Source organism: Gopherus evgoodei, unplaced genomic scaffold (genome assembly GCF_007399415.2).
Source record: "Gopherus evgoodei ecotype Sinaloan lineage unplaced genomic scaffold, rGopEvg1_v1.p scaffold_138_arrow_ctg1, whole genome shotgun sequence".
Taxonomy (NCBI): Eukaryota; Metazoa; Chordata; order Testudines; family Testudinidae; genus Gopherus; species Gopherus evgoodei.
In genome coordinates, this window is record NW_022059801.1 from 53,304 (window position 1) to 79,132 (window position 25,829).

The 25,829-nt window shown below is 49.9% G+C and overlaps 2 non-coding genes across 2 annotated transcripts; both read right to left on the minus strand.

Annotated features, from left to right (window-relative positions):
* Nucleotides 1-676: 676 nt before the first annotated feature.
* TRNAN-GUU lies at nucleotides 677-750 on the minus strand. Its single transcript has one exon. It is a non-coding gene; the product is annotated as a tRNA-Asn (tRNA).
* A 12,993-nt stretch (nucleotides 751-13,743) lies between these two features.
* Nucleotides 13,744-13,815, minus strand: TRNAM-CAU. Its single transcript has one exon. It is a non-coding gene; the product is annotated as a tRNA-Met (tRNA).
* Between the last annotated feature and the right edge of the window lie 12,014 nt (nucleotides 13,816-25,829).

Genomic DNA, 25,829 nt, shown 5'->3' on the forward strand with positions numbered 1-25,829 from the left:
GGATATAAGCAGGGTGAGAATGAACTCTACCTTGCCATCTGTTGGTGATCTGTTGCAAAGGCCTTTTGAGGCTGATGTCATTTGCATGGTTCCACCCACCCCGGATTGCATGATGTTGGTGCTTGTCCAAAGGATCATTTCGGCTGCTGTGGGATCCCCAGTCTCTTTCTTATTAGGGCAGGGGTAATAAAGTGCAGTTATTCCGGTGACATGAATCAAGGACAGTAGAACGGAACTTAGCGGTTCATGATTTTGGGACTCACCCGAACCTACATAAATCTCGTTAGCCAAGGGACATGGGTTCCAAAATATGGTGAAAGAAGAGAGATTGCAAAGGGATTTTTGCACTTAGTGCTGTGGATTTCTTGTGAAATCTTTAAATGCATGTTTTATGTTTTTTGTGTCTTTCCAATTTAAAAATAGAGGTTTTTATACTTCTAATCCATGTTTAGATCTATGAATAGATAAACAGGGGTTAATAACTAAATGCAGTTTTTAGATGTTCCTAAGCTGCTGGGCTGTAATCTTTTCTCTGCACTGAAAGTTGAAAACAACTCCATAGGTGGGGAAAAGACTACCCCCCCACACTCAGACAACAAGAATATTTTGCAGACTGGATTCTGGGACACACTCTAAAACCAGATTCTTAGTCACAGGTCAGCGGGTGGGTCATCGCTGTCCCTGGGTGGGCTCGAACCACCATCCTTTCGGTTAACAGCCGAACGCGCTGACCCATTGCACCACAGAGACATGGACGGGCAAGGCTGTATGGAGTACAAAAGTCAGGAATCAGCTCAGGCTACGGCTACACCACAGCATAAAATCGAAATTACTAAAACCAGTTTTATAAAACCGATATTATAAAATCGATTTTATGCGTCCACACTAGGGCACATTAATTCGGTGGTGTGCGTCCATGGTCGTAGTCTACCATCGATTTCCGGAGCGGTGCATTCTGGGTAGCTACATTAAAGGAATGAGACCAATAACTTCGATTTCCGTCCACACTAAACCTAAATCGATATAGTAATATCGATTTTAGGGTTACTCCTCTCGTTGGGGAGGAGTACAGAAATCGATTTTAAGAGCCCTTAAAATCGATTTAAAGTGCCTTGTAGTGTGGACGGGTACAGAGTTAAATCGATTTAACGCTGTTTAAATCGATTTAACTGTGTAGTGTGGACCAGGCCTCAGGGTACGCTCTAGCATATGCATGCAGCTCTTAGCCCACGTCCAGACTACAGCCTAAAATCGATGTGCTTAAAATCGATTTTATAAAGCAGGTTTTATAAAATCGATTTTGTGCATCCACACTAGAGGTACTTACATCGATGTTGAGCGTCCATTTTCCCTGGCGTCCATCTTTTGCTTGAGCGTTGCACTCTGGGTACCTATCCCACAGTTCCTGCACGGGTCCCTGCCCTTTGGAATTATGGGTTACTAGCCCAGTGCATGATGGGATCAAAGTCCCCGTCCTGGGTGGTTCTGGGTACAGCTTCACCCCCCCTTCCTGTAAACGGCACACAGTCAGTTCGCGCTGTTTTTACTGGCTGCAGTGAGGGAAACGCCATTTTGCAGCAAGCATGGATCCAGGTCTGCTCTTGTCCTTGATCGCGAATACTGTAAATACTTCACGCATTCTCGTTCTATCACTGCTGACCCATGATGCAGAAATGCAAGAGAGAATGCTTGAATGCGGGGACGACAGCGATGACGAACTGGAGAACGAGTTTTCTGACACCCCGGGCCCCTGCACATTGGAGCTCCTGATGGTTATGGGTGAGGTTCTACCCATTCCGCGCCGCTTTTGGGCACGGGAAACAAACACTGACTGGTGAGACCGCATAGTCCTGCAGGTGTGGGACGATTCGCAGTGGTTGCGGAACTTTCACATGCGTAAGAGCACTTTCTTTGAACTTTGTGACTCGCTTTCTCCTGTCCTGAAGTGGCATAATACCAGGATGAGACTAGCCCTCACAGTGGAAAAGCGAGTGGCAATAGCCATATGGAAGCTTGCAACGCCAGACAGCTACCGGTCAGTCAGTAATCAATTTGGAGTGGGCAAATCTACTGTGGGGGCTGCTGTGCTGGAAGTATCCAAAGCAATCATTAAGCTGCTGCTTCGAAAGGTTGTGACTCTGGGAAACGTGCAGGCCATTGTGGATGGCTTTGCTGCAATGGGATTCCCTAACTGTGGGGGGGGGGCATAGATGGAACCCATATCCCTGTTTTGGCACCGGAACACCAGGGTGCCCAGTACATAAACCGCAAGGGGTACTTTTCGATGGTTCTGCAAGCCCTGGTGGATCACAAGGGACGTTTCACCAACATCCACGTGGGATGGCCAGGAAGGGTTCACGACGCACGTGTCTTCAGGAGCACTACACTGTTTAAATGGCTGCAGCAAGGGACCTACTTCCCTGACCAGAGAATAACAGTTGGAGATGTCCAAATGCCTATAGTTATCCTTGGGGACCCAGCCTAACCCTTGATGCCCTGGCTAATGAAGCCATACACAGGCAGCCTTGACAGTGCTCAGGAGTTGTTTAATTACAGGCTGAGCAAGTGCAGAATGGTGGTAGAATGTGCATTTGGCAGGCTTAAGGCGAGATGGCGAACGCTTCTTACTCGCTCAGATCTTAGCCAAACCAATATCCCCTTTGTCATTGCTGCTTGCTGTGTGCTCCACAATCTCTGTGAGAGCAAGGGGAGGCCTTTATAGCGGGGTGGGAGACTGAGGTAAACCACCTGGTCGCTGATTATGCGCAGCCAGACACCAGGGCAATTAGAAGATCACACCAGGATACTGTGCACATCAGAGAAGCACTGAAAAGTAGCTTCCTCATGGGCCAGGGTACAGTTTGAATGCTGATTTTCCTTTCAATTGATTGCTGCCCTCCCCGTCTATGCGGTGTTGCTGCTGCAAGATACTTTCCCTGCAGCATTCCTCAATTGCTTGCTTAGGTTACTTGCGAGAGCTGTCCATTGGAAAACATATAATTCTGTATTTCCCAATTATTACCTACCTCCACCATTAGCTGCTTCCGTCTGCTGCTAGGCACTGTACCTGCAACCTTCCTTAACTGCTTTTTTATTGAAAATAAAGTTACTATTATTTGTTAAAAGAATTGTGTTCTTTATTTAAAATCAGACCCTTTCATCAATCAAGCATCATGCTTGTTGTTACAATAATGTGCATGAAATTTCATAACTCAGCGTTCTATGGGGGACGGAGCGAGGGAGGTTTGGAGGAAGGGCAAGGGAGGTTGGAAAGAAGAAAGTGCATCAGAGAAGACAGTACAAGAATTCTCATGGACCAGGGTACGGTATGGCTGCTTTCTTTGTTTTCCCTTTATTACCCATATCCCCAATTGTCAAATCCTGATGCTGATAACTAGCTTCCGTGCAGCTTTCCAAAGCTGCTTGCTTTACTTCATTACCAAACTACAGTCACACTGCCTTAATAGCATGACCTGAGAGTAAAAATAGGCAAAGGTGCCATGGGAGAAGTTTGGATCATTAGAGGAGGGAAAAAACAGGACACAAAGGGCTTTTCAATTTAATGAAAGCCTTCTGGTTGGAGTGTCCGCAGCGGTGGAGGGGGCTGGTGCAGAGAGCCTTCCCCCATGCGTTCTTACACGCCTGGTTCTGGAAGGTGTGGGACAGGGTGAGTACTGAGGGAGGTTATACACGGGCTGTAGGGGCATTCTGAAACCACGGAGCTCTTGCAGCATATCGCGGAGGTTGTCAGTCTGATCACGAAGAAGATCCACAGTTGCTGCTCGCCAGCGCTGATCTTCCTGCCACCTGACATCATTTTTGGCGTCCCTCCTGTCTTCGCGTTGACTGGCAGCCTCCCTGTACTTTGCGACCAATTGTTTCTAGTCCCCCTGCTGAGCTCTCTGTACGGGTTACTGCCATAATTTCGGTGAACATGTCCTCACGCGTCCTCCTTTTCCTCAGTCTTCTTATGATCCCCCCCCACGTAGAGGAGAAGCGAGAGGGAGGCTGGAGAAATGTGCAGCTGTGTGTGTGGGGGTGGGGATTGGAAAGAGTGATAAAAGAATCATAAGAGACACATTTCACACAATAATGCATACAGTCTTTCTCCTCACTGACCTGTGCCTGTTGCCGAACCTTGAACATGTTACTTTACCACAAGGTCGCCTTAGGGTTCCTTTAATACTTATTGCTTGTGGCTGAGGACAGATTTCTGCTCAGATGCAGGTCAGGGGAGCACACAGACCGTGTCCGGAGAAAATGGTAAGTTAATAATGGCTAGTAATCCCTGTAGTAGGTTGTACTGGTAATCAAGCTGGTCTCCTTCCCCGGTTTGCTCTCGCATTCCCCGAACAAGCAGGTCTCCTTCCCTGCGGTTTGCTGAGTGGTTCGGAGAACGCGAGAGCAAACTGCGGCGAAGCTGGTCTCCTTCCCCGGTTTGCTCTCGCGTTCCCCGAACAAGCAGGATGAATCCGCTCTGTTACAATGGAGACTTTTCTAAAAACCACCTCATGGGTCACTGTTTTAGGAAAGGTTTTTAATCTACTTGGTCAGTGACTCTAAGTACAGGTAGTGATTTGAAGCACCCAGTAAAAAAGGCTTACATTAAACCGAAGCTTTTATTAAAAGAAATTACACTCACCAGAGGACGGTCCCTCAGCTTCATTTTCTGGAGTACTGCCTTGAGATGGCTGGCAGGGAACCTCAGTAAGGGTGAGGAAAAGATCCTGGCTGTTTGGGGGGATAAAATGCTCTGTGCTCTCTGCTGGAGCCTCCTCCTCTTGGTCCTCATCATACTGATCATCGCCATCAAATAAATCTTCCGTAGTGGCAGGAATCACGACGCCCACCTCTGAATCCACAGACAAGGGGGGGTTCGTCATTGCGCTGTTCCCCAATATTGCGTTAAGCTCGTCGTAGAACCGGCATGTTTTGGGAGCAGAGCCTGACCTGCCCTTTGCTGCTTTGGTCTTCTGATATGCCTGTCTGAGCTCTTTCACTTTCACTCGGCACTGTAACGAGTCCCTGGTATGTCCCCTCTCCCGCATGGCATTAGAAATTTTTTCAAAGGTTTTCTCATTTCGTCTGCTTGAGCGCAGTTCTGAAAGCACTGACTCTTCTCCCCATACAGCTATCAGATCGAGTAACTCCTGTGTGTTCCATGCTGGAGCTCTTTTCCTATTTTCAGGAGACTGCATTCTTCTCTCTGCTGCTGAGAGCTCCACGCTGTGCAAGCAGGAAATGGAATTTCAAAGTTCCCAGGGCTTTTCCTGTGTACCTGGCCAGCAGTAGAGTACCTTTACCTGTGTAGAGCGGCCACTAGAGCACTGTGGGATACGTCCCGGAGGCCATTAACTTCAATGTCCGTCCACACTATCATAAAATCAATTTTAAGAAATCGATTTTGGGGTTACTCCTCTCATTTAGATGGAGTTCCAAAATCGATTTTAGGGACCCTTAAAATCGATTTTATGCACTCTGTAGTGTGGACGGTTACAGCTTTAAATCGATTTAGAGCTCTTAAAATCGATTTAAAGCTCTAGTCTGGACCTGCCCTTAGACAAGCAACAGCAAGGAACTGGACTGGCATGCAGTGAAAGTTCTGTGGGAAAGAACCGAAAAGAGCACTGGGGCTGAGGTACAGCACTTGCATACACTTTCTTTGGCCTGTTTTGCTGGAAGAGTTAGCAGGGCAAAATTCTTTGTCACAGGTCAGCAGGTGGGTTTTCGCAAATTCTGGCCTCTGGGACCAGAGCTGAGGTGGTGGGGGGGGGACCAGGCCCCCACAACTTTTGTGGCACATGCACCATCTCTGCAATCAACCTTTGCCACTACACTCCCTAGCACCACACACAGAGCAGCCTTTTACCTCTCAGAACCAAAACGTACCCTGAAAAAGATTGAACAGCATAAGCCCCACTAATAACAACTCAAAGAGATTCAAAAACATCTCTGTCTTTACACACCAGGGACAGCAGACACCAAAACACAAGCACTGACGACCACCAACCAGCCAAACATCCATTCCAGTCTCCCACAAGCCTTGGCCATTGGGAACCCAGACCCCTTAATGATGACTACTTTTCAGGCGAAGGTGAAGCTCTCAGGCCTCAAATGCCAGGTACAGTTACTCTCTCCTTGATCCAAAACGAACAGCGAAATACACTGCATTACTCCTGCCCCAATAACAAAGAGACTGGGGATCCCACAGCAGCTAAAATGACCGTTTGGACAAGCACTCCCATCATGCAATCCGGGGTGCGTGGAACCATGCAAATGAAAGCAGTCTCAAAAGACCTTTACAACAGATTACCAACAGATGGCAGGGTAGAGTTCATAGCGACCCTGCTTAAACTAGATTGTGGAAAAGATGAAAAAACACTGAACGTTCAAACTCACCAAATACGGGTCAATCCATCCTCATCGTCGTATCCGCTCGTTATACTCCACACCTGAACTTAGCCCTCACATGGACAACATACCCTCCTAACTCAGTGTCTGTACGTTAACCTTTTACCCCCAGTCGGGGCTATTGCAGATTATGTATTCCTTATGCCACCCGATCTTAAACCGAACTTCACACCCCCTGGGTAATCTGTACGTTGTTCCCTGATCACCAGAAACTTCTGCGCCTAAACGCTGTACCGTAGCCTTTTTTTTTTCTTTGAACGTCATCTTAATAAAATGTTGACATTTGTTCAAGATCCCGACTCCTCTTCCTTTGCAAGGCGTGTGCGTTTGCTCCGGGTTTTAGTCTGCTAAGAAAGCTAGGGGGGCCGATTGAGCCAGAGGCCCTTGCCTGCTGCAGACACGGATCCAAGGCTGAACCTCGTCCCCCACCAGCTGAAGGCTGAACTGAAAACAGTTGAAGAAGTGCTCCCGTCTCCAGCACTCAGCTACCCAGCTCCCAGTGGGGTCCAAACCCCAAAGAGATCCCTTTTACCCTGTAGACGCTGTAAAATCCTGTGACCAGGGCAGCTGCCTAGCAGCCTGCGCATCTGCCTGCCAGCACAAGACCGCGTAAGGCACTGATCCGGATAGTGCCGGCTGGGTGGCAGGGCTGTGAAGAGTCAGCAGAGTGGTGCAGCGGAAGAGTGCTGGGCCCATAACCCAGAGATCAATGGATCAAAACCATTCTCTGCTATGTGTGCGTTTGTTTCTTTTCCCTCTAGGCCTTCCAGAGAGGCGGTGACCAGCAGAGCAGCAAGAGGTGGCTGAGGCGGCGGCTGCCTGCCAGGGAGCTCTCTGGCTGCCTGGGCTGAAGGCAAGAGGGATGTCTGGGTGTGGCCAGGGCCTCCTGTCCCAGAATGAGGCTGCAGTGCTTCCTGGTCCCCTTTTCCCACCCACCCCGCCGGGCTGCGGGAGAACACCAGGGAGGCTCTCGGGGCGCTAGGCAGTGCTGTGTGGCTGTCAGGGGAAAGAGCCGAGGCTCCCGACTCGACCTGCCATTGACTCGCATGGCTCTGCGCACCGTCAGCCGGGGCGGGCCAGGCTGCGCACGTGACTCAGGCTTGGGCAGCATGGCTGCTCTTTCCTGACGAGGCATGAGGCAGGCCAAGAGCTTTGCACAGCCTACGGGGAAGCGGGAGGGAGGTGTCTTTGAGCGGGCGTGTCTCGTACCCTTCTCCCTTGCCGCTTTGGCAGAGGTGGGAAGGGAGCAAAATGTTCCCGGCTGAAAGTTTTTGTGCTCGGCCTCGAGGATTAAGCCTGAGCCTCCGGCACGGCTGCTGGGAGACGGGTTTCTGAATGGCATCCAGCACGCTCTTTGGGCCACCAGCTGAAAGCACTGAGGCCAAGAGGTAGCAAAATGGGACTTCTGAGGCACCCCACAGGCCTCAGGGAAGCGGCGCAGGCTTATCACCATCCCCAGGTGGGCTTGAACCACCACTCTTTTACGCGTCCACACTAGGGCACATTACTTTGGTGGTGTGCGTCCATGGTCCCAGGCTACCATCGATTTCCGGAGCAGTGCACTCTGGGTAGCTCAGTAAAAGAATGGGACCAATAACTTTGATTTCCGTCCACACTAACCCTAAATCGATTTAGTAATATCGATTTTAGGGTTACTCCTTTCGTTTAGCTGGAGTACAGAAATCGATTTTAAGACCCCTTAAAATCGATTTTAAGTGCCTTGTAGTGTGGACCGGTACAGCGTTAAATCGATTTAACGCTGTTTAAATCGATTTAACGCTGTAGTGTGGACCTGGCCATGGATGGGCATGGCAGTATGGAGCCCAAAAGTGGGGAATCAGCTCAGTGTACGCCCTAGCATATGCATGCAGCTCTTAGACAAACAACAGCAAGGAACTGGACTGGTATGCAGTGAAAGTTCTGTGGGAAGGAGCCAAAAAGAGCACTGGGGCTGCGGTACAGCACTTGCATATCTTTTCTTTGGCCTGTTTTGCTGGAAGAGCTAGCAGGGCGAGATTGTTAGTCACAGGTCAGTGGGTGGGTTTGTGCAAACTAGGAGTGTACAGGGAACTGTCTTTGAACAGAATGAAGGAGAGGAACCAGCGAGAGGAAGAAGGCTGAAAGACTTCTCTGGCTTTGAACAGAATTCTGTGTTAACTGTTCTTGCTTTGAATTCCTCTTTTGGAGTCATTTCAGGGAAGTGATCCTCACTTAGTTACCTAGTTCTCATATTCATGTGAATGGTGTTTGGTGCGTGTCTGGGAGCTCGTCATGGTGAGGTAGAAAGCAGTGGGGGCAGAGGGGCTGTGTAACAGATACTAACTTGCTTTTTTTTATTCATTCCATGGGTGGTGAATCTGTGCTCACTTATTCACTAACACTTTAAAAACCCTTGCACCTTAATCTGGGTTTGCCAGTTATACCATATGTGTGCATTTTTTTGATCTTGCAAACAGTGTCTCTAACCTCCTGTAATCCAAGCTTGACTCCAGATGTACAGTACTTTCTTCTCAAACTGTGTATATTTCAAGTGTTTACTTTAATAAAATTTTTAAATCCCAGGGTGTCAGCATTGCTTCTTGGCTCTTTAGAGTTTAGATCAAAGGGTATGCTTCTGGAATAAGCAATCTATGGCATATGTGCTGTAGGTAGTGTAAGAGCTGATTTTCAGTAGCACTTACACAGCTCTAGTCCTGGCTTTGCATTTTAATTCTTTTTTAAATGAAGCTTCTTAGAACATTTTAAGGGCCTTATTTACTGTACATACAACAATAGTTTAGCTATATATTAAAGACTTATAGAAAGAGATCTTCTAAAAACATTAAAATGTATTATTTGCACATGGAACTTGAAATTAGAGTGAATAAATGAAGATTTGGTACATGCCTTCTGAAAGGTTATGGATCCCTGATATATTCAAACTACCCATGGGATTGGTGGGTAATAATTGATCTATTGGGCTTTGATTTATCGTGTCTTGTCTGGATGTAATAAATCAATCCCCAAATGTGCTCCTGTTCACTCTGGAACTTTACCAGGATAAGAAGTGGAAGTGGAGTGGATGGGGGAGCCACAGCTGTCAATCCTGTGCTGTGAGGACAGGAGGTAAGTCAAAATAAGATATATCAACTTCAGCCACACTATTCCTGTAGCTGAAGTTGTGTATCTTACATTGACGCCACCCCTCCAGTGTATACCAAGCCAAAGTGTAAGTAGCCTCTTAGCCTATCCAAGGCTGTGATCAAGTGTCTTGGGGTATATCTATATTATGAAATTAGGTAAAATTTATTGGTCAGTTTTTTAGAAATTGTTTTTATGCAGTCGATTGTGTGTGTCCCAACACAAAGTGCTCTAAGTGCATGAAGTCGGTGGACTGCCTCCACAGTACTGAGGTGAGCGTCAACTTCCAGAGTGTTGCACTTTGGGTAGCTGTGGATAGCTATCCCCAGTTCCTGCAGTCTCCGCTGCCCATTGGGATCCTGGGTTCTGGCAGATGTGGGACTGCATTGCTACACAGCAGTAACTCATTGCCTTTTGGCAGCAGAAGGTGCATTATGATGGATAACTATCGTTGTCATACTCTTAGGTGCTCTTTTATCGGTGAGCTCAGTTAGAGGTGCCTGGGCAAACATGGGAGTGACTCAGCCAGGTCATTCCTATCTTCTGCTAAGTACCTAAGAGATGATGATGGCTAGCAGTCATAGTATGTCATCTTCTATCAAGCACCCAAGAGATCATGATGGCTAGCAGTCATAGTGCGTCATCTTCTGCCAAGCACCCAAGAGATGATGATGGCTAGCAGTAATAGTATGTCATCTTCTACCAAGCACCCAAGAGATGATGATGGCCAGCAGTCATACTGCACGGTTTTCTGGTGAGCAACCAGGCAATGACAATGGCTAGCAGTTGTACTACCAGCATAAGATGTAAAAGCTAGATGAGTCAAAACAAGAAATTGACCTGATTTGTTCTGTGAAATCAGCAGCCTGCTAAACCCAGGGTTTTGAGTTCAATCTTTGAGTGGACCATTCAGTGTGACAGTTGTTTGTGTTTCTCCCCTTTTGTTGATTTTAATTCCCTGTAAGCCATGCCATCAGTCGCCCCTCCCTCCATCGGAGCAATGGCAGACAATTGTTTCATGCCTTTTTTCAGTGCAGAAACAGAAGCTGCAAAAGCAAAACCAGGCAAGGAGGCGACAGCAGTGCGGTGACGAGAGTGGTGAGGACATAGACATGGTCATAGACTTCTCACAAAGTACGGGCCTGGCAATGTGCACATCATGCTGATGAGCTCTGCATGGTCACCTGTGCTGATCAGCTCTCCATGCTGGCCAAACAGGAAATGAAATTCAAAAGTTCGCTGGCCTTTTCCTGTCTACCTGGCCAGTGCATCTGAGTTGAGAGCGCTGTCCAGAGAGGTCACAATGGAGCACTCTGGGATAGCTCCCGGAGGCCAATACCATCTAATTGCACCCACAGCACCCGAAATTCGAGCCGGCAAGGCCGATTTCAGTGCTAATCCCCTCGTTAGAGGTGGAGTAAAGAAATTCATTTAAAGAGCCCTTAAGTTGAAAAAAAGGGCTTCGTCGTGTGGATGGGTCCATTAAATCGAGGTAATGCTGCTGAATTCAACCTAAAGTCATAGGGTACACCAGGCCTCAGAGAGATTTTATAGCTACTGGCTGGCTGGCTGTCCAAAAGAGGGAGCTACCTGCCCCCCCTTTCATTTATCACACTTGGTAACTACTAAGTAGAAGCACAGACTCATAGATTGATTTGCTGAGTCTCCTGTAGGCCTTCCTAACGGCACAGTAGGGCTGCTCTTGGTTCTGTACAATGTTGTTCTGTTTAGCAGTAACTGTGAAGGCACTTCCAGCCATTTGGCAGTGGGAACTCTGGTATTAAGTGGACACCCTATCTTAGCTGTGTATGGCTGTATTGCTTGTAGATTGATATATTCTGTATTGATGTTACCAAATGGAGTATTTTGTAGCTGTCTGCTACAATTTGTTTAACTTGAATATGCTCCCTCAGACTCAATCACCTGCCTTTCACACACACCCTGCCCCTCGCTCTCTGGGGTGGGAACAAGCCACCAGCATGTGTGGCCATTGGATTTTTTTTATTTAATTACTTCTCATTGTTAAATTATTTATGAATGTTTTTTAAATTTCATTGCAGTGCGTTTTCTTCCTGCCACTGTCACCTGGCAGCTAAGGGATGTGAGATTCTCCTCCATTGCATTTCTGCCCACGGAAGAAGAAGAGAGATCACACTTCAGCACCTTTGGAAATAAAAGCAACCTGGAAACAAACCAACTGTCTCCTCAGTATGCAATTTGTGTCTCTTCTGGTGCAGTTGATGTGTGTGCAGCATGTGTGGTGGACAGGTGCACTGTGTGCTCACATGGGAATTCACCAGCCTTGGTGCAGGATTTGACTTGTTTCTGGACTGAATGTAGCACTGTGGAGTGTCAGGCACAGGCTGCATGATCCCCTCCATTTATCCTTGGTGCAGATACAGCCCAGGCAGTGCTAGTGCAACCTCCTCTCCCCCTGCCCTCCACCATCATCTGTACAGCCCACCTGTCAGGGTAGGAGGGGACTGTTGCTCCATGGCTTCTGGTTCTCAGATGGGACTGCCCTGGGATGGGGGTGTGTGGTTGCATCCATTAGGTCACCAGACTTAGCCTTCTAACAGCCTTGGTGATTGTTCCCAAGATCCAGGACTTTGTGCTCAAACATCTTCCTGCTTCGTTGTTGAAAATAAGGCCAAGGTTTCCTTGCAATATACAGGAAGAAAGTAAATTGTCACCCCAAATGGGACTTGAACCCACAATTTTTAGCTTTGGAAACCAAGGCCTTACCCATTAGGCCACTGATATTCAACTGCTGAAGAGATGGAAATTCCCTCTCATAAATGCACATTCCTCGCATTTGCTTCAACACCAAATAGCCCCTTTATGTGCCTTACAGGAATGTCTGCATCCCCTGGCAGTGAGGCAACTGGGCAGGTTGCTGACACAGATGAGCACCACCTTTCAGCCAGCCATTTTTACAGAAGAACCCCATCCTAGAGTCACCCCTCCCTCCTTCAGCACATCCACGTCTGTGGCTCTGAGCGGCAGTAGGATGATTAGGGGGCAAATCCGGGGCTGGAAGGGGGGTAAGGTCAGCCTGTAAGGAGTAACCAGGTAGGGCAGACCCAGAGGGAGGCTGTGGGCTGCTGGTCGGTCATTGGGACCGGAGCTCTAGATCAAAGCTGCACAGCAATCTGACACCCAGAGTTATAAGGCCGCCATAGTGACCCCCTTACTGGCCTCGGTGAACCCCAAACCCTTGTTACTAAGGGCATTGAGGAGTCTCTGTCCCTTAATAACTTCTGGGAGCTCCCCAGCAGGCTGCGGGCATCAGCTGCCTCCTGTCACATAGGTTAGACTCTTGGTGCTGTGCCAGCCGCCCCCTCGCTTGCAGGCCCAGTGTAGGAAGAAGGAGGCCTGGTGCTGGCAGAAGAGGGTTTGGATTAATCCACCTCTATGTTATGGGCACAGAACACGGACGCTGTGTCCCTCTGCTGGCTTCTCTTCAGCAGCACCTAGCGGTCCTGGCTCCAGGCTAGTGCCTGGCGAGCTCTGGCACTGGCAGGAAGCGCTGCAGGGTACCGGACAGCGGCCCTGCCAAACAGCTGCTGGTAGGTGTCTCTGTGGTATCATGGGTCAGTGAGTTCAGCTGTTAATGGAAAGGAGGGGGGTTTATGCTCCATCAGGAATGATTCTGAAGGCTCCTTGTGGGCTCCTCAAGATCTGCTGAGAGCCATAATGTTCTCCTTTTGCCACCTTGAAGGCTCCCTCCTGGACACAGTGGGTTCACCTGCTGCCTACAAGAGTGTGGGGGCCGTGCTGCAAAAGCCCATCTCCAAGCAGCCACGCCGGAGGCTCGGGCTTAATCCTCAAGGCCGAGCGAAAAACCTTCAGCTGGGAACATTTTGCTCCCTTCCCATCTCCGCCCAAGGAGCAAGGGAGAAACCGGTGAGACACGCTGGCTCGAAGATGCCTCCTTCCCACTTCCCTGTAGGCTGTGCAAAGCCCTTGGCCTGCCTCATGCCTCGTCAGGAAAGTGCGGCCATGGAAGCACTGCAGCCTCATTCCAGGACAGGAGGCGCTCGCCACGCCCAGGCCTGCCTCTTGCCTTCAGCCCAGGCAGCCAGAGGTGCCGGGGAGCTCCTTGGCAGGCAGCCGCCTCAGCCACCTCTTGCCTCATGGCCTAGGCTCTTGGTGCTCTGCTGGTCACTGCCTCGCTGGAAGGCCCAGAGGGAAAAGAAACAAGCGCACGCATAGCAAAGGATGGTTTTGATCCACTGACCACTGGAGTATGAGCCCAGCACACTTCCACTGTGCCACTCTGCTAGCTCTTCAGACCCCTTCCTCCCAGCCACTGCTATCTGGATTAGTGCCTTACGTGCTCTCACGCTGGCAGGCAGATGCGCAGGCTGCTAGGCAGCTGTCCTGGTCACAGGATTTTACAGCTTCTACAGGGTAAAAGGGATCTCTTTGGGGTTTGGACCCCACTGGGAGCTGGGTAGCTGAGTGCCGGAGACGGGAGCACTTCTTCAACTGTTTTCAGTTAAGCCTTCAGCTTGTGGGGGACGAGGTTCAGCCTTGGATCCGTGTCTGCAGCACGCAAGCGCCTCTGGCTCAGTCGCCCATCCCCATCCCCTCCGCTGTCTTAGGAAACTAAAATCTGGAGCAAATGCACATGCCTTGCAAAGGAACAGGAGCCGGGATCTCGAACAAATGTCAACATTTTATTAAGATGACGTTCAAAGAAAAAAAAAGTGTACGGTACAGCGTTTAGGCGCAGAAGTTTCTGGTGATCAGGGAACAACGTACAGATTACCCAGGGGGTGCGAAGTTCGGTTTAAGATCGGGTGGCATAAGGAATACATAATCTGCAGTAGCCCGGATGGGGTAAAAGGTTAATGTACAGAAACTGAGTTAGGAGGGTATGTTGTCCATGTGAGGGCTAAGTTCAGGTGTGGAGTATAACGAGCGGATACGACGATGAGGATGGATTGACCCGAGCTTGGTGAGTTTGAAAGTTCAGTGTTTTTGAATCTTTGCCACAATCTAGTTTAAGCAGGGTCGCTATGAACTCTACCCTGCCATCTGTTGGTGATCTGCTGTAAAGGCTTTTTGGGGCTGATATCATTGGCATGGTTACACCCACCCCGGATTGCATGATGGGAGTGCTTGTCCAAATGGTCATTTCACCTGCTGTGGGATCCCCAGTCTCTTTGTTATTGGGGCAGGAGTAATCCAGTGTATTTTCCTGTTCATTTTGGATCAAGGAGAGAGTAACTGTACCTGGCATTTGAGGCCTGAGAGCTTCACCCTCGCCTGGAAAGTATTCACCATTAAGGGGTCTGGGTTCCAAATGCCCAAAGCTTGTGAGAGATAGGAATGGATGTTTGGTTGGTTTTTGCTGGTGGTTTCCTTTCTGGTGTGTAAAAGCAGAGGCATTTTTGAATTTCTTTGAGTTGTTGTTAGTACTGCAGTGCAGGAGTTGCTCATCTTAAGCTTATGCTATTTGATCTTTTTCATGGTTTATTTTGATACTGAAAGGTAAAAGGCTGCTCTGCGTGTGGTGTTATGGAGTGAAGTAGCAAAGATGGGTTGCAGAGATGGTGCCTGTGCCTGGAAAGTTGTGTATCCCAGCTGTAGTTTCTGAGTCCAATCTGCAAAATTTCCTTGTATTATGAGTGGAAAAGAGCATTTTACTCAACTCTGAAGTTGTTTACATCTTTCAGTGTGTAAATGATATCATAGCCCACCAGCTTAAGTATATCCAAAATTTGCACTACTGTATTAACAGTTTTACACCTGTGGCATAGAACCAAATATGTATTAGAATTATAAAGAGCTCTATTTTTAAACTACAGAGAAACAAAGGCCCTAAAACCACCATTTAGAGATCTCAAAAAAAATCCACAATGCTAAATACAAATATTCATTTTCAATTTGTCTTAATTCACTAGGCCTTGAAACCCATGTCCCTTGCCTAACGAGATTTATATAGATTCTGGTGATTCATGAAATCATGAACTGCTAAGTACCGTTCTACTGTCCTTGATTCATATCACCAGGATAACTACACTTTATTACTCCTGACATAATAACAAAGAGACTGGGGATCCCACGGCAGCCAAAATGACCATTTGGACAAGCACTCCCATCATGCAATGTGGGGTGGGTGTGACCATGCACATCAGCAACAAAAGGCCTTTACAACACATCACGAACAGATGTCAGGGTAGAGTTCATTCTCTCCCTGCTTACATCCTCCCCCCATCTATTGGGTGTCAGGGAAGTGGGCAGTCAAAGCCCGCCCACTGCTAAAGGATCCTCCCCCAGCCTAAGGGGAGGAACCACAGGGCCACAGAACCCACTGAGTGCGGGGGACAACTAATAAAAGAACAGGGACAGGAGTGAGGTCAAAGGGTCAGAAGGAGGGAACCTAACGGGGACACCGAGCAGAGAACCCCGGACAGCGCCCACTGCTCCTCGAAGGCGTCAAGGGAGCCAGTGGACGCCGCCCAGAGGAACTCCGCCCGGATGCGTGATCGGACCATGGAGCGGAAGCAAGCCCCACAGTCACCGGAGTCTCCGTCGGCCAACCTCCCCTCCCTGGTCGCGTGGATGGCCTTTTTCGCCAGGGCGAGGAGGAGGTTGACCAGGAGGTCCCGGGACTTCGTGGGGCCACGGATAGGGAGTGCATACAGAAGGAGGTGAGGGGAAAAGTGTAACCAAAAACGCAAGAGGATGGCTGTGAGGAGCCGGTGTAGGGGCTGCAACCTGGCGCACTCTAAGTACACGTGCGCCAGGGTCTCCCTCACGCCGCAGAAGGGGCAGGTGTCCGGGACAGGGGTAAACCGCGCCAAGTACACGCCCGTGCTCACGGCCCCATGGAGGAGCCGCCAACTGATATCCCCAGTGGGCCGTGGGACCAGGGTGGAGTAGAGGCTGGCCCACCGGGGCTCCTCACCCTCCAGAGGTGGCAGGAGGTCCCGCCACTTCGTATCAGGGCGGGACACGAGGGTGAGGAGGTGAAGGGTGTGGAGCACGAGCGTGTAGAGCTGTTTCCTCGGTACATCCTCCCCCCAGCCAAGAATTGGTCGTCCTGATAAATCACACTCCCTATTATACCAGCTCATTGGTATTGAATGTGAAGTTATGGCTAGCAAAAGTAGCCACCCATCTCTGCCTTGTAGCATCCAGCTTAGCCCTTGTTAACACATAAGTCAGTGGATTGTTCTCTGTCCACACCTGAAACTGGACACCACCCAAGTAGTCTCGAAATTTCTCAATGATGGCCCATTTCAAGGCCAAGAACTGCAGCTGGTGGATGGGCTAGCAAGTTTCACTATCAGACAGTCCTCAGCTGGCAAAGGCTACAGATTTACATTTGCCTTCCACTTCCTGGTACGGGACTGCTCCCAGAGCCTCCAAACTGGCATCAGCATGCAGGATAAACGGTTTGTTTGGGTCAGCGAGGACTAGGACTGGCACATGAATCAGGCAAATAATGATTTCCCATAAAGCCCTGTCACTTCTCTCATCCCGCCATGTCCCAAATGGAGAAGAAAGGAGCCCCTCCCGTGTCCCACACCAGGAACACCAGATTGGAGGCAGGGGGGAGGCAGGGGATGAGGTATTCAAGATTCAGTCCAGGTCTGCTAGTGCTGCAAAGGAGAAGATTTCTTTTCTCAGTCCAAGTCAACTGGAATTGTTGTTGCAGTGGGGGAGAAATGGCTCTCACCTGGTTCTTAAATGCTTTGGTGAGAAAGGACAGGGAGGGTTTTTTTTTCCTCTGCAGCTCAAATCGCACATTTCTTCTCTAGTTTTTGCTCTAGCTTGATTTCTTTCTTGCATCTCAGTTTTCTTTTTCTTGGCCTCATTCCAAAGCATTCATAGTGCAATTCTCTATCATAACCCTGAGTCCTCTACTGCACCCTGAATGTCTCATTCTAACCCCACCTCAGAGTCGGCACCCCTAGAACCAGTGCCTTCATCCCTCTGCACTCCAACTCTCTGTCCCATGTAGCCTGATGTAGGGTGTACTAATAATATTAATTTGGATAATTTGATGAAAATGTAATTTATTAGCTTACATGTTATTTAATTTAATTGACTTACAAAGTTACATTTGCTTTACTGGTATTCAAAAGATACATATGGCATTATATGCAACAAAATTGTGGTTAATATACTCACAGCCTTCCTTGATAACCTGGTGGTAAGAGACACAGGACCAGCCTTGCAGTTCAGGTTTCTCAATTCTTAAGTGAAAGATGCAGTGCTTAGAAAAAGCTAGTGTTACTTAGGGTTTACTTGAATATGTTAAACTTAAAATCAAAGCCTAATAAACAAAGACTAAAAACTTAGGGAAACCGAACTTAGCCTAGATCCCTTGAAACTTAAAGTTTGAGAACAAGTACAGCCTGCTGATAGTAGATAGAGAGAGAGTGGAGGAAGTAAGTCAGAATGATAGAGCAAAGTGCTCTAGCGAGGTGGCTTACCTCTTTTATAGGGCACAAGGGCCGGAAATCCTTCCTCCTATGCCCAAATTTCATTCCTCACTCACAAAACATTAGGGTACGTTTACTTCATAGGCTAGTATGTTTGTGCTTGCTGATGACATGTACATATGCACATAAGTTACCTTGTAGTGCACCTGTTAAATCTGTGGGTACAACACTGAAAAAAACCCTATGCCATTCTCCATTGTCGATTGGTCTAGGTAAAGGCCTTGGACAGGCATGGGTACTTATCTATTTAAGTAACATGATAAATGTCGATTTTCCTCTCTGAGTAAAAAGTCACAATACAGATATGCTTACTTTGCCTTAGCTTATACAGGATATGGCCTGTAGGTTCTCGTAAGTCATGTGTCTCAATCCCCTAATCATTTTAATTGCCCTCTGATGGACTCTCTCCAATTTGTCCACATCCCTTCTCATGTGGCTCCCAACCCCAAAAGTACTCACATTTCACCCCATTGGCCCCAAAATGCCAGCTTTTAATATGTAAATAGGGTGCTGCCATGGTCAAGTCACTCCCGAGCTCTCCAGTAGATCCTGCTGGCGGAGAACAAGGTGAAAATTAGCGAGGATGTCACTCAGTCAAATCCCTGTGCTCCCCACAGGTGGTATCGGAAAGCTCCAAGATGGCTCACTTCCCTTTAACTCATCAGCTTCAGGCCCCAGGGTTACAAATGCACAAACCAGTTGGGATTCTCCCCTGGCCTCAGGGTGTGGGGCTGCTCTGAGGGGATGGACTTGCACATTTGGGCTATTAGTGCAAAGATACAATTTCAATTTATCTTAGAGAAATTGGAGGGCAATTTATATTTGGTAAAAATCTTATTTAGTGAAAGGAAAGCTGCAGTGACAGCCTGGTTACTGGGGTGCAAAACACCTTCTTCCTGGGAGAAACAAGAAGTTAGAATTAGAAATTTACATCGTTTGTTCCAATGTTGGTACAGGTTTAATTTTCCTTCTGTGTAGGTTTGTTTCAGGCTGTGACCATTTTGGTTTACTGGGTTGTTTCGGTATTTTTAGTTGGAATGGAACTTTTAATTGATATTGCTGGATTTGAATGGCTGACCTGCAACACCAGTTTTGACATAGTTCTGCATATTTTATACAGATTTGACCAGTATTCTAGGATTCAATTCCTTTATAGAAGGTTTTAGTGGTCATGCTTATTTATTTGATGTTATTTTATCATTCTGCTGTAGCACACTTTTTTGATAAGATGTTGAAATTATTAATTTACAGCATTTGTTAGTTTTTATTTTTACAAACAAAGTTTTTCTTAATGTTTGGGTTTTAAATTAACCCTTGTTTTTGGTTTCAATTTTTCATTTAGGTTTTGGTTACTGATGGGATCTTTAAGAGAACTTTGGATTCAGTACTGAAATTTGGACAGATTTAGAATATTTAAAGTAAACCCTGTTTCCTATTTTATTTTAATAAAGTTTATATTGCTGTAAACAGTAGCCGGGGGGACAGGAGATGAGCCTGGCCTTTAACTGAGAAGGAGCAGAGGCATGGCCCCCGTGAAGGGTGGGGCCAGCTGATGGGGGGCACATCCCCCCAGTTTTTTTTGTCTAACCCATCTCAGTCCCCCACTAAAGGAGAAGAGTCTGATGCCACCCCTGCTGGTCACTGGGTGTTACTGCTGCTCCATGGGAAACATGCTCTGTGCCTTACCCAGACTGGTGGGAAACACACTCTGTGCCTTACCGTGACTGGTCCGTGGGTGTCACTGCTCGTACAGGGCAGACACATGCTGTGCATTACGCCACCTGACCAGTGGGTGTCACTGCTGTATCAAGGGAAACACCTTCTGTGCATTACCCTGAATGACCAGGAGGTGTCACTGCTGCTCCAAGGGAGACATAATCTGTGTGTTACCCTGATTGGCCACTGGGTGTCACTGCTGCGCCAAGGAAAACACCTTCTGTGCATTACTCTGACTGCCCACTAGGTGTCACTGTTGCTCCAAGGGAGACAGAAGAACGGCCAGACTGGTTCAGAAGCAAAGTCCATCTAGCCCAGTATCCTCCTGTCTTCTGACAGTGGCCAGTGCCAGGTGCCCCAGAGGGAATGAACAGAGCAGGAAATCATCAAGTGATCCATCCCCTGTTGCCCATTCCCAGCTTCTGGCAAACAGAGGCTACAAGCACCATCCTTGCCCACCCTGGCTAATAGCCCTTGATGGATCTATCCACCATAAACTTATCTAGTTCTTTTCTGAACCCTGTTATAGTCTTGGCCTTCACAACATGCTCTTGCAAGGAGTTCCACAGGTTAACTATGCAACTGCCCTGAGTTTACCCCCCCCCCCTCCCTTGGCCAGGTTGTATATGGAAAAGAGGATGAGGATGAGGAGAGCCATGATGTGTCTGTCAGTGGCTGGTGCCTCAGTTTCCTCTAGGCAGCAGTGCTGCAGGCTCCTTTGGTCTGTGCCCATGCAACTGTGTCTGGGGAAGGGGGAGTAGAGGTTCATGCTTCCCAGCCCCATGCCCCTCCCCCAGCAGCTGGGGAATCCAGGCCAAATTTAACCCTGGTAGCTGGGCCGGGATTTGCCTGGGCTGGGGTAGGGCTGGGGAGGAATTGGGAGGGAGATAGACGCACCTGCTGTGAGGGAAGATCCTCCCATTCCCTGCCAACCCCCTTCACTCCTTGCAGCACAGCACCCCCTAGCGTTTCTTTCTCTGTCATGGGAGCTTTCTGCTGCCTGCTTCTCCCTTAGCATCGTCTCTCCCCATCCTGGGGCACTGGCATTGCCCATCCTGTGCAAACAGGCAGGCCCCGGTGTGCCCCATGGCACTGCCCTGCAATTGTGGGGGCAGCTGTTGGATGTAGCCATATCGAAATATGGGGGTGGGCAAGGCTGGGGACCAGGACTCCTGGGTTCTCCCCTCACATGTGAGAGGGGAGTGGAGATTAGGGGGTATAGTGGGGGAGGGGCTGGGTTGGGATCCAGGGATATTACTTTTTCTGGTTTTCTCCACCTCCTGCAGCTGCCTCGGTCCTTTCAGTGCGTTTCTTGTTCCGTATTCATTTGCTGACTTGTGTAACTCACCCCAGAGGTGGCTGCATCTCAGTGTTGGGTGAGGCACCCTTGGCTGCATCACCTCCTAACCGCGTCTCTCTCCCCCTTCAGGTGACCCTGCAGCTCTCAGCAAACATCCACAAGATCATGGGGCACTTTGAGCACTGGGCAGGCAGGGGCCAGGTGCCCAGCCCTCCCTCCAGAGAATGGGACCCAGCACCCCCTACTTTTTACAGGGATTAAAAAGGGGCAAAGGGGGGCAAATCAGAGGAGGGGGTGGCCAGGGTCTGAGCAAGGGGTGGAAATTGACTGGTCGGGGGGTCAAGCAGTTGGAGGCAGAGTTAGGAAAGGGACTGAAGGGCAAAGTCAGGGAGAGGGGAAGGAGCTGGAGTTAAGCCCAGAGGGAGGCGCTGCCAGAGGGGTAACAGTTATCCCGGTGGGCTGAGACTCCAGTGTTTGCAAACATGGGTGAGGGGAGCAGAGGGCTTTTTTATTTCCCCTCTCACAGGCAGCACCTCTCAGCATGGGCTTCCCAGGGCTGGGCTCTTAAAGGCACAGGCATCCCACTGCCTAGACACTGCAGCTCCTCTCTGATGTAACCTACTGTGGTTCTGCAATAGGAGACTCAAACTGGGTGATGGGGCAACCAAATGGCAGATGAACGTCGGTGCTGTTAAGTGCAAAGTAATGCACATTGGAAAACATAATCCCAACTATCCCTATAAAACGATGGGGTCTAAATTAGCTGTTACCACTCGAGAAAGAGATCTGGGAGTCGTTGTGGATACTTCTCTGAAAACATCCACTCAATGTGCAGTGGAGTGTAGGGAATCATAAAGAAAGGGATAGGTAAGAAGACAGAAATTATCATATCGCCTCAATATCAATCCATGGTACACCCACATCTTGAATACTGCGTGCTGATGCCATCGCCCCAATCTCAAAAAAGATCTATTGGAATGGGAAAGATTCAGAAAAGGACAAGAAAGATGATGAGGGGATATGGACCAGCTTCCGTCTAAGAAGAGATTCATAAGATAGGGACTTTTCATCTTGAAAAAGAGACGACTAAAGAGGGATACGACGGAGGTCTATAAAACCATGACCAGTGTGGAGAAAGTAAATAAGAAAGAAAAAAACAATCTGTGGCTCTTCGGCAGCAGCTCAACCACACTGCTTCTTCTGCGGCAGTTCGGCGGCAACTCCTCCCTCCCTTCCTCTTTGGCAGACATTTGGCAGCAGAAAGACTAAGACAGGGAATGGGGGACCCACCGCCGAATTTCCGCTAAAGACCCAGACGTGCTGCCCCGATACCGCACGGGACGCCCCTTTGAATTGGCTGCTCCAAGCACCTGCTTGCTACGCTGGTGCCTGGAGCCAGCCCTGCTCCCGTGACAAGCAGGGGCTGGTGCAGAGCGTGGCAGGGCAGGGAGATGGACATCTCCTCTAATTGCGAGGCCCTTTCACAGCAAGGGCAGCACCTCCCCGCAGTAGCACAGACCCACCTACTCCTCCTGCTTTCTCCTGACACCAGCACCACCCTTTCCGGCACCGCCTCACGGCAGCACCTGCTTCCAGACTCGCACCAGAAATGGGAAGTCTGGGCCGGACCTGGCAGCAGCTGTCAGGAAATGGAAGCAGGAGACACGACCACTCCCACGGTGCTGTGGGGTCCGTCCTGGCTGGTGGGAGATGGAGGCAGTGGACACTACCACTCCCATGGTGCCGTAGGGTTTTCAGGTGGGGTGCTCCCCCACCCCCGGTTGGGCTCCAGGAGAGGTTTGGCATCTTAACGGATTGGTGGGGGGTTGCTTGGAGGAGGTTTGAAGACCAACAGTGAAGGGGAAGTTGGACAGTTTCCAGAATACCAGGGAGACAAGGCAGGTGAGGGGATACCTGTTAATGGACCAGCTTTGGAGTCACACAGGGTCTTCTTCATGCAGGGGAAAGGTGCTCAGAGCATCACAGTTCAATAGAAGGTGGAACGCTCTGCCCCGAACACCAGACATTCCCCTACTTCCTGGAACAGGGGGGGCTGTCCCCATTGTCCTGTAAACAGCCCCACCATGTAATCCAGAGGTGGCTGCATCTTAGCACCAAGACACCAGTGGTCACTGCTCCAGAAGAGATGGTACGTACAGGCCACTGCCCTACGTGGCCACCAGACATCACAGACTGTGCACTGTCTTAGCTGGCCCCACACGTTACTGCCCCAAGAGGTCAGGTACACACAGGCTACTACTCAAACTGGGCACCTGGGGTCACTGAAGCAATGGTTGGGGGGGATACAGGCAGGGCACTGCCACACATGGCCACCAGGTGGCACTGCTGCAATGGTGCTGGTGGGGGGGAGATGATAACTGGGCCACTGCCTGAAGTGGCCACTGACACAATGGCGTGGGGAGAGGGGGAGGGAGATACCAATAGGGCACTGCCACACCAGGGCACCATGGGGAGGTCACTGCTCCAATTAGTAGAGATACACATCGGGTAGTGCCCCAACTGGGGGTCCTACACCAGAGACAGAGGGGGCTGGGGAGAGAAGAGGAAATCAAAGGCCACTGCCTCACTTAGCCATCGGGGTCACTACCTAAATAGGGGACACACACACACAGGGCACTGCCCCACCTGACCAGCAGGGGTCACTGCCCCAATTGGGGGATATACAGAGGGTATTGCCCCACAGGGATGCCAGGGATCAGTGCCTGCCATACCTGGCACGGGGTAGAGGGGATAGGGTGACCAGATGTCCCGATTTTATAGGGACAGTCCTGATATTCGGGGCCTTTTTCTTATGTAGGTGCCTATTACCCTCCACCCTGTCCCGATTCCTCACACTTTCTATCTGGTCACCCTGGGGGGGGGAGGGAGGGGGCTACACAAAGGGCACTGCCATACTTGGCCACCAGTGCACATCCCTAGTGGGGGAGTGATACACACCAGAAGCAGGGCTCACTGTCACAAAGGGGTTGGAATATACCCAGGGCACTGCCTGACACAGCCACCCAGGCACCCTGCCACCTTGGGGGAGGTGAAGAATACAGCTTGGGCACTGACTCTTTTGGCTACCAGTGGTTACTGGCCCAATGCAGGGGTTGGGGGGAGTAAATACACACACAGGGACTGCCCCACCTGGGCAACACGAGTCACCGAGATGAGAGTGGGATACGCAGAGGGCCCTGCCCCAATGGCTAATATACATACAAGGCCCTGCCTCACCTACCCACCAGCGCTCACAGGCGCAATGGAAGTAGTGGGGGTCACACAGGCAACTGACCTCAGTTGCCACCAGGGGTCGCTGCAGCAATGCCAGGGGGGATACATGCCAGGCATTGCTGCCCCTCGCCACCAGGAGTCACTGCTCCTACAAGAAGGCACCTACAGGACACTCCCGTGCCTGGCCAGCAGGGGTCACTATCGCTGGGGAGGGGCTATGGAGAAGCGGAGAAAGAGCAACTAACTGCAGTGGGGAAAATCACTATCTACCGGGGAGAAAGAACGGACTCTGCTAGGACATCACACCAACTCCAGCCAGGCTGGATACCAGCAATTCGGGGCTGCAGCAGCTCCAGCTAGAGGCTGGACGGAGGCAAGTGACCTCGGTTTCTGCGCTGAGCAGGCTGCTTTGGCAGCGAGGAGGGACAGGGAACCCCCCGGCCAGGGTCTTGCTGCCCAAGGAGGGGGAGATCTGTGACAGTCTTTGGAGTGGCTGGTTCAGTAGCCGTGAACCACACGCTTCTCCCTGCCTGAGCTCTCCAGGAGCACATTACGCACAGGTGTGCGCTGGATGTAGGCGTAACAACAGGGCCAGACTCTGCTGAGTGCTGCCTGTGAGAGACAGGGGCAGAGTCAGACGGGCAGATGGGGGCAGGAGATGACAGAGTCAGCGGCCATGAGCTGAACCCATCACAAGTCCAGCCTGTGACATCACCATCCGTCCCTGCAGCTCTCCATCTGTCCCGCTGTCCGTCCAACCCTCAACCCCTCATCCGTCCCCAATGTATGTCACACACACCCCCTTCACCCATCTGCCTCACACACTCATCTATTTCCTCATGCATCCTGCTGTCCCTCTGATTGTCCCTGCAGTGCCCAGCACAAGGACGCATAGTGGACCCTGAGCGAGGCTTTTGGGTGATGCAGTAATGGAGCTAGTGGGTGATAAGGGGCATCTCTAATCCCAGCCCCACTTCTCCTCTGCCCAAAGCCATGACCGCGAGCCCACCCCTCTCAGTCTCAGACCTCACAGCCCCAAAGACATTACTGGCCACTCACACTGTGACCCAGTTACAGCAATGAGGTCTCCCCGAAGATAGGGGGTGGGAGGAGCAACCCCCTTATCCTGGCAGGCAGGACACATCCTTCCCAGTATGGCAGAGACCCTGCCCTTGGGCAGATAGACCCAGCTGAGCCCATAGGAGACTGGGGGAGGGGGAGCAGAGGAAGAGAATGCAGGCAACTGAACATGACAGGTGTCCATGAAAGGAGAGAGAGAGAGTTTGAGTGAAAGTTGGCCAACACAGAGAAAGAAACCTAGGAGGAAGAAAGAAATTCAGAACAGGGAGTCACCCTCATGGATCCAACTTTCTGCTAGGGAGCACACACCACTCCTGGCCAGAGAGATGATCAGCCCTCACAAATGGCAACATCATCTCCCTTGAAGCCACAGATAGTCCGGAAACCCACACTCAGGTAACGGGAAGTCCCTGCCTGGAGCCAGGAGGGCTGTGACTAGAGCCCTTCCCAAACCAGATACACATCTCACCGACAGAGATGGCTACTCTTGTCCCAGTTGGGCAGGT